The sequence below is a fragment of the Phyllobates terribilis genome, unplaced genomic scaffold, assembly GCF_046119375.1.
Source record: "Phyllobates terribilis strain yellow unplaced genomic scaffold, ASM4611937v1 Scaffold_3__8_contigs__length_932513732, whole genome shotgun sequence".
NCBI classification, from domain to species: domain Eukaryota; kingdom Metazoa; phylum Chordata; class Amphibia; order Anura; family Dendrobatidae; genus Phyllobates; species Phyllobates terribilis.
In genome coordinates, this window is record NW_027362763.1 from 931,644,457 (window position 1) to 931,659,053 (window position 14,597).

Below are 14,597 nucleotides of genomic sequence, written 5' to 3' on the forward strand. Positions count from 1 at the left end.
TCCGTACGGAGCATTATATGGTCCCATTATTCTATTTGGAGCATTATATGTGGCCCATTATTCTATATGGAGTCTTATGTGAGGCCCGTTATTCTGTATGGAGCAATATATGGGGTCGATTATTCTGTATGGAGCATTAAATGTGGTCCATTGTACAATATGGGGTATGATATGGGGCCCATTATTCGGTATGGAGCATTAAATGGGTTTCATTATTCTGTATGGGGCAATATATGGGGTTCTTTATTCTTTATGGAGCATTATATGGCTTCTTTATTCTGTATGGAGCATTATACGTGGCCCATTATTCTATATGGAGCATTATTTGAGGCTCATTATTCTGTATGGGGCAATATATGGGGTTCTTTATTCTGTATGGAGCAATTTATGGGGTCCATTATTCTGTATGGAGCATTATATGAGGTTCTTTATTCAGTATTGAGAGATATATGTGGTCCATTGTACTGTATGGGGCATAATATGGGGTAAAATTTTTGTATAGAGCATCATATGGGTTTACATTTTTCTGTATGGAGCATTATATGTGGCCCATCATTCTATAAGGAGCATTATATGAGCCACATTATTCTGTATGGAGCAATAAATGGGATCTATTGTACTTTATGGGGCATTATATGGGGCCCATTATTCGATATGGAGCATTATATGGGTTCCATTATTCTGTATGGAGCATTTATTGGGCCCTTTATTCTGTATGGAGCTTTAAATGGGGCCCATTATTCTATATGTATCTCTAAATGAGTCCCATTATTCTCTATGGAGCAATAAATGGGGTTATTTTTTCGGTATGGAGCATTATACGGGGCACATTATTCTGTATGGAGCATTATATGAGGCCAATTATTCTGTATAAAGCAAGATATGCGGTCTATTATTCTGTATGGAGCATTATATGAGGCCGGTTAATCGGTATGGAGCATTAAATGGGTTCTATTATTCTCTATGGAGCCTTATATTAGGCCCATTATTCTGTGTGAAGCATTATATGGGTCCATTATTGTGTTTGAAGCATTATATGGAGCTCATTATTCTACATGGAGCATTTTATGAGGCCCATTATTCTGTATAGGGCTATATATGTTTTTTTTTATTCTGTTTGGAGCATTATATGGGGTCTATTGTACTGTTTGGGGAATTATATGGGGCCAATTGTACGGCATGGAGCATTAAATGGGTTCCATTAATCTGTATATAGAATTATATGGGGCCTATTATTCTGTTTGGAGCAATATATGGGGTTCTTTAATCTGTATGGAGCAATAAATGGGGTCCATTGTACTTTACGGTGCATTAGATAGGGACCATTATTCGGTATGTAGCATTATATGGGTTCCATTTTTCTTTATTTAGCATTACATTGGGCCCACTATTTTGTATGGAGCATTATATGGGGTCCAATAATCTATGGTGAACATTATATTGGGCCCATTATTCTGTATGGAGCAGTATATGGGGCCCATTATTCTATATGGAGCATTACATGAGTCCCATTGTTCTGTATTGAGCAATATATGGAGTTATTTATTCTGTATGGAGCATTATTTCAGGCCCATTTTTCTGTATGTAGCATTATATGAGGCCCATTATTCTGTATGGAGCAATATATGGGGTCCATTATTCTGTAAGGAGCATTATATGGAGTCCATTGTACTGTATAAGGCATTATATATCGGACCATTATTCAGTATGGAGCACTAAATGGATTCCATTATTCTGTAGGAGCATTATTTGGGGCCCATTAATCGGTATGGAGCATTATATGGGTTCCATTATTCTGTATGGAACATTATATTGGGCCCATTTTTCTATATGCAGCAATATATGGGGACCATTATTCTGTATGGAGAATTATATGGGGCCCATTATTCTATTTGGAGTATTAAATGAGCCCCATTATTCTGTATGGAGCAATATATGGGGTTCTTTATTCTACATGGAGCATAATACTGGGGCACATTATTCTGTATGGAGCATACATGAGGCCCATTATTCTGCATGGAGCAATATATGGGGTCCCTTATTCTGTATGGAGCATTATGTGGGGTCCATTGTACTGTATGGGACAATATATGGGGCCCGTTATTCGGTATGGAGCATTAAATGGGTTCCATTATTCTGTATGGGGCAATATATGGGGTTCTTTATTCTGTATTGAGCATTATATGGGGTCTATTGTACTGTATAGGGCATTATATGGGGCCCATTATACGGTATGGAGCATTAAATTGGTTCAATTATTCTGTATAGAGCATTATACGCGGCCCATTATTCTATATGGAGTATTATATGAAACTCATTATTCTAAATGGAGCAATAGATGGGGCTCATTATTTGGTATGGAGAATTATATTGGGTCCACTTTTCTGTATGGAGCATTATATTGGGTCATTATTCCGTATGGCGCATTAGATGGGTCCCATTATTCTGTTTGGAGCATTATATGGGGCCCATTATTCTATTTGGAGTATTAAATGAGCCCCATTATTCTGTATGGAGCAATATATGGGGTTCATTACTCTGGAGTATTACACGGGGCCATTATTCTATATGGAGCACTATTTTAGGCTTATTATTCTATAGGAAGCAATATATTGGGCCCATTATTTGGTATGGAGCATTATATGGGTTCCATTATTCTTTATGGAGCATTATATTGGGCCCAATATTCTGTAAGGAGCATTATATGGGGACCAATTATTCTGTGTGGAGCATTATATGCGGCCCATTATTCTATATGGAGCATTATACGATGCCCATTATGCTATATGGAGCAATATTTGGGGTTCTTTATACTGTATGGAGTATTACACGAGGCCATTATTCTATATGGAGCATTATCTGAGGCCAATTATTCTGTATGGGGCAATATATGGGGTTCTTTATTCTTTATAGAGCTTTATATGGGTTCTTTATACTGTATGGAGTATTACACGAGGCCATTATTCTATATGGAGCATTATCTGAGGCCAATTATTCTGTATGGGGCAATATATGGGGTTCTTTATTCTTTATAGAGCTTTATATGGGTTCTTTATACTGTATGGCGCATTATACAGGGCCCATTATTTAAAATGGAGCATTATATGAGGTTCATTATTCAGTATGGGGCAATATATGGGGTCCATTGTACTGTATGGGGCATTGTATTGGGCCCATTATGCGGTATGGAACATTATATGGGTACCATTATTCTCAATAGAGCATTGTATTGGGCCCATTATTCCGTATGGAGCATTATACGGGTCCCATTAGTCTGTTTGGAGCGTTACATGGGGCCCATTATTCTATATGGAGCATTATATGAGGCCCACTAATCTGTATGGAGCAATATATGGGGATCTTTATTCTGTATTCAGCATTATACGGGGCCCATTATTGTATGTGGAGTGTTATATGAGGCCCATTATTCTGTATGGAGAAATATATGGGGTCCATTGTACTGTATGGGGCATTTCATGGGGCCTATTATTTGGTATGGAGCAATATATGGGTTCCATTATTCTGTATGGAGCATTATATTGGGCCCAATATTCTGTAAGGAGCATTATATGGGGCCCAATTATTCTGTATGGAGCATTATATGCGGCCCATTATTCTATATGGAGCATTATACGATGCCCATTATGCTATATGGATCAATATATGGGGTTCTTTATACTGTATGGAGTATTACACAGGGCGATTCTTCTATATGGAGCATTATCTGAGGCCAATTATTCTGTATGTGGCAATATATGGGGTTCTTTATTCTGTATGGAGCATTATATGGAGTCCATTATTCTGTATGGAGCAATATATGGGGTTCTTTATTATTTATGGAGCTTTATATGGGTTCTTTATTCTGTATGGAGCATTATACAGGGACCATTATTTAAAATGGAGCATTATATGAGGTTCATTAATCAGTATGGAGCAATATATGGGGTCCATTGTACTGTATGGGGCATTGTATTGAGCCCATTATGCGGTTTGGAACATTATATGGGTAACATTATTCTCTATAGAGCATTATATTGGGCCCACTATTCCGTATGGAGCATTATACGGGTCCCTTTATTCTGTTTGGAGCGTTACATGGGGCCCATTATTCTATATGGAGCATTATATGAGGCCCATTATTCTGTATGGAGCAATATATTAGGATCTTTATTCTGTTTTCAGTATTATACGGGGCCCATTATTGTATATGGAGTCTTATATGAGGCCCATTATTCTGTATGGAGCAATATATGGGGTCCATTGTCTATTACGGAGCATTATATGGGGCCCATTATTCGGTATGGAGCATTATATGGGTTCCATTATTCTCAATGGAGAATTATATTGGGCGCATTATTCTGTATGGAGAATAATTTGGGGTCCATTATTCTGTATGAAGCATTCTATGTGGCCCATTATTCTGTATGGAGCATTATATAGGGTCCATTATTCTGTATGGAGCATTATATGAGGCCCATTATTCTGTAAGGAGCAATATATGAGGTCCATTGTACTGTATGGGGCATTATATGGGGCCTAATATTCGGTATGGAGCATTATATGAGTTCCATTTTTCTGTATGGAGCATAATATTGGGCTCATTATTCCGCATGGAGCATTAGATGGGTCCCATTATTCTGTTTGGAGCATTATATGTGGCCCATTATTCCATATGGAGCAATATATGAGGCCCATTATGCTATATGGAGCAATTAATGGGGTTCTTTACTCTGTATGAAGTATTACACGGGGCCATTATTCTATATGGAGCATTATCTGAGGTCAATTATTCTGTATATGGCAATATATGGGGTTCTTTGTTCTGTATGGAGCATTATATGGGGTCCATTATTCTGTATGGGGCAATATATGGGGTTCTTATTTCTTTATGGAGCATTATATGTGTTCTTTATTCTTTATGGAGCAATATTTTATGGGCCAATTTTATAAAATGGAGCATTATATGAGGTTCATTATTCAGTATGGAGCAATATATGGGGTCCATTGTCTATTACGGAGCATTATATGGGGCCCATTATTCGGTATGGAGCATTATATGGGTTCCATTATTCTCAATGGAGAATTATATTGGGCGCATTATTCTGTATGGGGAATAATTTGGGGTCCATTATTCTGTATGAAGCATTCTAAGTGGCCCATTATTCTGTATTTAGCATTATATGTGGTCAATTATTCTGTATGGAGCATTATATAGGGTCCATTATTCTGTATGGAGCATTATGTGGGGCCCATTATACTATATGGAGCATTACATGAGTCCCATTATTCAGTATGGAGCAATATATGGAGTTCTTTAATCCGTATGGAGCATTATACGTGGCACATTATTCTGTATGGAGCATTATATTGAGTCCATTTTTCTGTATGGGGCAATATATGGGGTTCTTTATTCTGTATGGAGCAATATATGGGGTCCATTATTCTGCATGGAGCATTATATGAGGTCCATTTTTCAGTATTGAGCGATATATGTGGTCCATTGTACTGTATGGGGCATTATATGGGGCCCATTATTCTATAAGGAGCATTATATGAGCCACATTATTCTGTATGGAGCAATATATGGGATCGATTGTACTTTACGGGGCATTATATGGGGCCCATTATTCGGCATGGAACACTATATGGGTACCGTTATTCTGTATGGAGCATTTTATTGGGCCCATTATTCTGTTTGGAGCATTATATGGGGATCATTATTCTATATGGATCTCTAAATGAGTCCCATTATTCTCTATGGAGCAATAAATGGGGTTCTTTATTCTGCATGGAGAATTATACGGGGCAAATTATTCTGTATGGAGCATTACATGAGGCCCATTATTCTGCATAAAGCAAGATATGGGTTCTATTATTCTGTATGGAGCATTAAATGGGGCCCATTATTTGGTATGGAGCATTAAATAGGTTCTATTATTCTCTATGGATCCTTATATTGGGCCCATTATTCTGTGTGAAGCATTTTATGGGTCCAGTATTGTGTTTGGAACATTATATGGAGCTCATTATTCTACATGGAGCATTATATGAGGCCCATTATTCTGTATGGGGCAATATATGGGGATCTTTATTCTGTATATTATATGGGGTCGATTGTACTGTATGGGGCATTATGTGGGGCCGATTATTCGGCATGGAGCATTAAATGGGTTCCATTATTCTGTATGGAGAATTATATGGGGCCTATTATTCTGTATGGAGCACTATATGGGGCCCATTATTCTACATGGAGCATTATATTAAGCCCATTATTCTGTATGGAGAAATATATGGGGTCCATTGTACTTTACGGGGCATTATATGGGGCCCACTATTTTGTATGGAGCATTATATGGGGTCCAATAATCTGTGGGAAACATTACATGAGCCCCATTATTCTGTATGGAGCATTATTTGAGGCCCATTATTCTGTACGGAGTATTATATGGAGTACATTGTACTCTATAAGACATTATATGGGGCCCATTATTCAGTATGGAGTACTAAATGGATTCCATTATTCTGTAACAGCATTATATGGGGTCCATTAATGGGTGTCGAGCATTATATGGGGTCCATTATTCTGTATGGAGCATTATATGGGGCCCATTATTCGGTATGGAGCATTAAATGGGTTCCATTATTTTGTATGGAGCTTTATATTGGGACCATTATTCTTTATGAAGCATTAAATGGGTCCATTATTCTGTTTGAAGCATTATAATGGGCTCATTATTCTATATATAGCATTATATGAGGCCCATTATTCTGTATGGGGCAATATATGTTTTTTTTAATCTGTATTGAGCAATATATGGGGTTTATTGTACTGTATGGGGCATTATATTGGGCCCATTATTCGGCATTGAGCATTAAATGCATTCAATTATTCTGTATAGAGCATAATAAGGGGCCCAATATTTTATATGGAGCATTATATGAGCCCCATTATTATAAATGGAGCAATATATGGGACTCATTATTTGGTATGGAGCATTATATGGGGTCCATTTTCCTGTATGGAGCATTACATAGGGCTCATTATTACTTATGGCGCATTAGATGGGTCCAATTATTCTGTTTGGAGCATTATATGTGGCCCATTATTATATATTGAGCAATATATGAGGCCCATTATGCTTTATGGAGCAATTTATGGGGTTCTTTATTCTGTATGGACTATTACACAGGGCCATTATTCTTTATGGAGCATTAAATGAGCCCCATTTTTCTGTATGGAGCAATATATGGGGTTCTTTATTCTGTATGGAGCATTATATCTAGTCCATTGTACTGTATGGGGCATTATATGGGGCCCATTATTCGGTATGCATAATTAAATGGGTACCATTATTCTGTTTGGAGCTTTATATTGAGCCCATTATTCTGTATAAAGCATGATATAGGTCCATTATTCTCTTTGGAGCATTATATATGGCCCATTATTCTTTATGGAGCATTATATGGGTACCATTTTTCTGTATGTAGAATTATATGGGGCCTATTATTGTGTTTGGAGCAATATATGTGGTTCTTTATTCTGTATGGAGCATTTCATGGGGCCCATTAATCTACATGGAGCATTATATGAAGCCCATTATTCTGTATGGAGAAATATATGAGGTCCATTATGATATATGGAGCATTATATTGGGTCCATTGTACTGTATAGGCCATTATATTGGGCCCAAAATTCGGAATGGAGCATTAAATGGTTTTATTATTCTGTATGGAGCATTATATGGGGCCGATTAATATATATCAGCATTATAAGAAGCCCATTATTGTGTATGCGGCAATATATGCGGCAATATATGGGGTTCTTGATTCTGAATGGAGCATTATATGGGTTCCATTATTCTAAATGGGGCAATATATGGGGTTCTTTATTCTGTGTAGAGCATTGTATGGGTTCTTTATTTTGTATGGAGCATGATATGGGGCTCATTATTCTAAATGGAGCATTAGATGAGGCCCATTATTCTGTAAGAAACAATATATGGGGTCCACTTTACTTTACGGGGCATTATATGGGGCCCATTAGTCGGTATGGAGCTTTATATGGGTTCCATTATTCTGTATGGAAGATAATATTGGGCCCATTATTCTATATGGAGCATTATATGATGCCCATTATTCGATATGGAGCAACATATGGGGTTCTTTATTCTTTACGAAGCATTATACGAGGGCACATTATTCTATATGGAGCATTATATGAGGCCCATTATTCTGTATGGGGCAATATTTGGGGTACTTTATTCTGTATGGAGCATTATATGGGGTCCATTATTCTGTATAGTGCATTATATGAGGTATATTATTCAGTATGGAGCAATATATGTGGACCATTGAACTGTATGGGCATTATATTGGGCCCAATATTCATTATGGAGCAATATATGGGTTCCAATTTTCTGTATGGAGCATTATTTTGAGCTCGTTATTCCGTATGGAGCGTTATATAGTCCCATTATTCTGTTTGGAGCATTATGTGGGGCCAATTTTTCTATATGGAGCATTACATGAGGCCCATTATTCTGTATGGAGCAATATATGGGGTTCTTTATTCTGTGTGGAGTATTATATGTGGCTCATTATTCTATATGGAGCACTATACTAGGTCCATTATTCTATATGGAACAATATATGGGGTTCTTTATACTGTATGGAATATTAGACATGGCCCATTATTCTATATGCAGTATTATATGAGTCCTATTATTCTATATGGAGCAATAAATGTGGTTCTTTGTTCTATATGGAGCATTATGCAGGGCCCATTATTCTATATGGAGCAGTATATGAGGCACATTATGCTGTATGAAGCAATATATGGGGTCCATTGTACTTTACGGGGCATTATGTGGGATCCATTATTCAGTATGGAGCATTATATGGGTCCCATTATTCTGTTTGGAGCATTACATGGGGCTCATTATCCTATATGGAGCACTATACGGGGCCCATTATTCTATATAGAGCATTATTTGAGGTCCATTATTCTGTATGGAGCAGTATATGGGGTTCATTGTACTCTCTGGGCATTATATTGAGCCCATTATTCGTTATTTAGTATTATATTTGGCCCATTATTCTATATGGAGCATTATATGAGGTCCATTATTCTGTATGGAGTATTATATGGGGCCCATTATTCTATATGTAGCATTATATGAGGCCCATTATTCTGCATGGTGCAATATATGGGGTTCTTTATTCTGTATGGAGCATTATATGGTGTCCATTGTACTGTATGGGGCATTATATGGGGCCCATTATTGAGTATAGAGCAATATATGGGATCTATTGTACTTGAGGGGGCATTATATGTGGCCGATTATTTGGAATGAAGCATTATATGGGTTCCATTATTCTGTATGGAGCATTTTATTGGGCCCATTATTCTGTATTGAGCGTTATGTGGGACCCATTATTCTGTATGGAGCTTTATATTGGGCCTATTATTCTGGTTGAAGCATTATATGGTGCCCATTATTCGGTATGGAGCATTATATGGGTTCCATTTATCTATGTGGAACATTATATTGGGCCCATTATGCTGTATAGAGCAATATATGTTTTTATTTCTGTTTGGAGTATTATACGGGGCCTATTATGCTATATGGAGTATTATATAAGGCCCAATATTCTATATGGTACAATATATAGAGTTCTTCATTCTGTATGAAGCATTATACAGGTCCCATTAATCTATATGAAGCATTAAACGAGGCCCATTAATCTGTATGGAGCATTATGTGGGTCCAATTATTCTGTTTCGAGCATTATATTGGTTCCATTATTCTGTATGGAGCATTATATTGGGCCCATTATTCTGTATGCAGTATTATATGGGTTCATTATTCTGTTTGGAGCATTATATGAGGCCGATTATTCTGTATGGGTCAATATATGTGTTTCTTTATTCTGTATGGAGCATTATATGGGGTCCATTGTACTGTATGGGGCATTATATGGGGACCATTGTTTGGGATTTAGCATAAAATGGGTTCCATTATTCTGTATGGAGCTTTACATTGGGCCCATTATTCTGTATGAAGCATTATATGAGGCCCATTATTCTGTTTGGAGCAATACATGGGGTCTATTGTACTTTACTGGGCATTATATGGGGACCATTATCCGGTTTGGAGCATTATATGGGTTCCATTATTCTGCATGAACATTATATTTTGCCCATTATGCTGCATGGGCCAATATATAGGGTTCTTTATACTGTTTGGAGTATTATACGGGGCCCATTATTCTATATGGAGCATTATCTGAGGCTCATTATTCTGTATGGGGCAATATATGGTGTTCTGTATTCCGTATGGAGCATTAGATGGGGTCCATTATTCTGTATGGGGCAATATATGGCGTTCTTTATTCTTTATGGAGCACTATATGGGTTCTTTATTCTATATGGAGCATTATACGGGGCCCATTATTCTGTATGGAGCATTAAATGAGGCCCATTATTCTCTATGGGGCAATATATATGGGGTTCTTTATTTTGTATTTAGCATGATATGGGGTCCATTATTCAGTAAGGAGCAATATATGGGGCCCATTGTACTGTATGGGGTATTATATGGTACCCATTATTCGGTATGGAGCTTTATATGGGTTCCATTTTTCTTTATGGAGCATTATATTGGGCTCATTATTCCGTATGAAGCGTTATATGGGTCCCATTATTCTGTTTGAAGCATTATAAGAGCCCCATTATTCTCTATGGAGCAATTTATGAAGTTCTTTATTCTGTTTGGAGTATTATATGAGCCCCATTATACTATAAGGAGCATTATATGGGGCTCATTATTCTATGAGGAGCAATATATTGGGTTCTTTAATCTGTATGTAATATTATACGTGGACCATTATTCTACATGAAGCATTATATGAGGCCCATTATTCTATATGGAGCAATATATGTTTTTTTTATTCTATATGAAGCATTATACGGGGCCCATTATTCTATATGGAGCGTTATATGAGGCACATATAGAGCAATATATGGGGTACTTTGTACTTTACTGGGCATTATATGGGGCCCTTTATTCAGTATGGAGCATTATACCGGCTCCATTATTCTGTGTGAAGCATTATATTGGGCCCATTATTTTGTATGCAGCATTATATGGGGCCCATTATTTTGTATGGAGCATTATATGGGGCCTATTACTCTATATGAAGCACTAAATGAGCCCCATTATTCTGTATGGAGAAATATATGGGGTTCTTTATTCTGTATGGAGCATTATATGGGGCACATTATTCTGTATGGAGCATTATATGAGGCCCACATTTCTATATGGAGCAATATATGGGGTCCATTTTTCTGTATGGAGCATTATATGGAGTCCATTGTACTGGATGGGGCATTATATGGGGCACATTATTCAGTATGGAGCATTAAATGGGTTCCATTATTCTGTATGGAGCTTTATATTGGGCCCATTATTCTTTATGAAGCATTATATGAAGCCCATTATTCTTTTTGGGGCATTATATAGGGTTCTTTATTCTGCATGGAGTATTATATGGGGTCCATTATTCAGTATTTGGCAATATATGGGGTTCTTTATTCTGTATAGAGCTTTATATGGGTTCTTTTTTCTGTATAGAGCATTATACGGGTCCCATTATTCTATATAGAGCATTATATGAGGCCCATTATTCTGTATGGAGCAATATATGGGGCCCATTATATGCAATGAAGCATTAAATGGATTCCATTATTCTGTATGGAGCTTTATATTGGGCTCATTATTCTGTATGAAGCATTTCATGAGGCCCATTATTCTGTATGGAGCAATATATTGGGTCCATTGTACTTTACAGGGCATTATGTGGGTTCCATTATTCTGTATGGAACATTATATTTTGCCCATTATGCTGCAAAAAGCAATTTATGGGGTTCTTTTATTTTGTTTGGAGTATTATACGGGGCCCATGTTTCTTTATGGAGCGTTTTCTGAGGCCCATTATTCTGTATGGGGCAAAATATGATGTTCTTTATTCTATATGGAGCATAATATGGTGTTCATTATTCTGCATGGGACAATGTATTTGGTTCTTTATTCTTTATGGAGCACTATATGGGTTCTTTATTCTGTATGGAGCATTATACGGGGCCCATTACTCTATTTGGAGCATTATATGGGACCCATTTTTCTGTATGGGGCAATGGGGCAATATATGGTGTTCTGTATTCTGTATGGAGCATTATATGGAGTCCATTATTCTGTATGGGGCAATATATGGGGTTATATATTCTGTATGGAGCATTATATGGGGTCCATTATTCTGTATGGGGAATTATATTGGGTTTTTTATTTTTTTGGAGCACTATATGGGTTCTTCATTCTCTATGGAGCATTATTCAGGGCCCATTATTCTGTATGGAGCATTATCTGAGGCCCATTATTCTGTATGGGGCAATATATGGTGTTCTGTATTCTGTATGGAGCATTATATGGGGTCCATTATTCTGTATCGAACAATATATGGGATTCTTTATTCTTTATGGAGCACTAAATGGGTTCTTTATTCTATATGGAGCATTATAAAGGGCCCATTATTCTGTATGGAGCATTATCTGAGGCCCATTATTCTGTATGGGGCAATTTATGGTGTTCTGTATTCTGTATGGAGTATTATATGGGTCCATTATTCAGTATGGAGCATTAAATGGGTTCCATTATTTTGTATGGAGCCTTATATTGGGCCCATTATTCTTTATGGAGCATTATATGGGTCCATTATTCTGCTTGGAGCATTATATGAAGCCCATTATTCTATATGGAGAATTATATAAGACCCATTTTTCTGTATGGAACAATATGTGGGGTTCTTTATTCTGTATGGAACATTATATGGGGTCCATTGTACTGTATAGGGCTTTATATTGGGCCCATAATTCGGCATGGAGCATTAAATGGGTTTTATTATTCTATGTGGAGCATTATATGTAGCCCATTATTCTTTATGGGTCAATATATGGGGTTCTTTATTTCTGCATGGAGCATTATATGGGGTCCATTATTCTGTATTAGGCAATATATGGGGTTCTTTATTCTGTGTAGAGCATTATATGGGTTCTTTATTCTATATGGAGCATTATATGGATTCCATTATTCTGTATGGAACATTATATTTGGCCCACTATTCTATATGAAGCATTATATGGGTCCATTATTCTGTTTGGAGCATTATATGGGGTTCTTTATTCTATATTGAGCATTATATGGGTCCATTGTACTGTATGGGGCATTATATGGGGCCCTTTGTTTGGCATGTAGCATTAAATGGGTTCCATTATTCTGTATGGAGCTTTATATTGGGCCATTATTCTGTATGAAGCATTATATGAGGCCCATTATTCTGTATGGAGCAATATATGGGGTCCATTGTACTTTACGGGGTATTATATAGGGCCCATTTTTCGGTATGGAGCAATATATGAGTTCCATTATTCTGTATGAAACATTATATTTTGCCCATTATGGTGCATGGAGCAATATGTTCTTTATTCTATTTGGAGTATTATACGCGGCCCGTTATTCTATATGGAGCATTATCTGAGGCCCATTATTTTGTATGGGGCAATATATGGTGTTCTGTATTCTGTATGGAGCATTATGCGGGGTCCATTATTCTGTATGGGGCAAAATATTGGGTTCTTTATTCTTTATTGAGCACTATATGGGTTCTTTATTCTATATGGAGCATTATAATGGGCCACCTATTCTGTATGGAGCATTATATTAGGCTCGTTATTCTGTATGGGGCAATATATATGGGATTCTTCATTCTGTATTTAACATTATATAGGGTCCATTATTCTATATGGAGCATTATATGAGGTCAATTATTTAGTAAGAAACGCTATATCGGGTCCATTGTACTATATGGGGCATTATATGGGACCCATTATTCGGTTTGAAGTATTATATGGGTACCATTTTTTCATATGAAGCATTATATTGGGCTCATTATTCCGAATGAAGCATTACATGGGTCACATTATTCTGTTTGAAGCATTATATGGGTACTATTATTCTATATGGAGCATTATATAAGGCCCATTATTCTATATGAAGCAATATATGGGGTTCTTTATTCTGTTTGGAGTATTATATGAGGCCCATTATTCTAAATGGAGCAATACATTGGGTTTTTTATTCTGTTTAGAGTATTATATGAGGCCCATTATTCTGTATGGAGCATTATATGAGGCCCATTTTTCTATATGGAGCAATATATGGGGTCCATTTTTCTGTATGGAGCATTATATGGAGTCCATTGTACTTTTTGGGGCATTATATGGGGCACATTATTCAGTATGGAGCATTAAATGGGTTTCATTATTCTGTATGGAGCTTTATATTGGGCCCATTATTCTTTATGAAGCATTATATGAAGCCCATTATTCTTTTTGGGGCATTATATAGGGTTCTTTATTCTGCATGGAGTATTATATGGGATCCATTATTCAGTACTTGGCAATATATGGGGTTCTTTATTCTGTATAGAGCTTTATATGGGTTCTTTTTTCTGTATAGAGCATTATATGGGTCCCATTATTC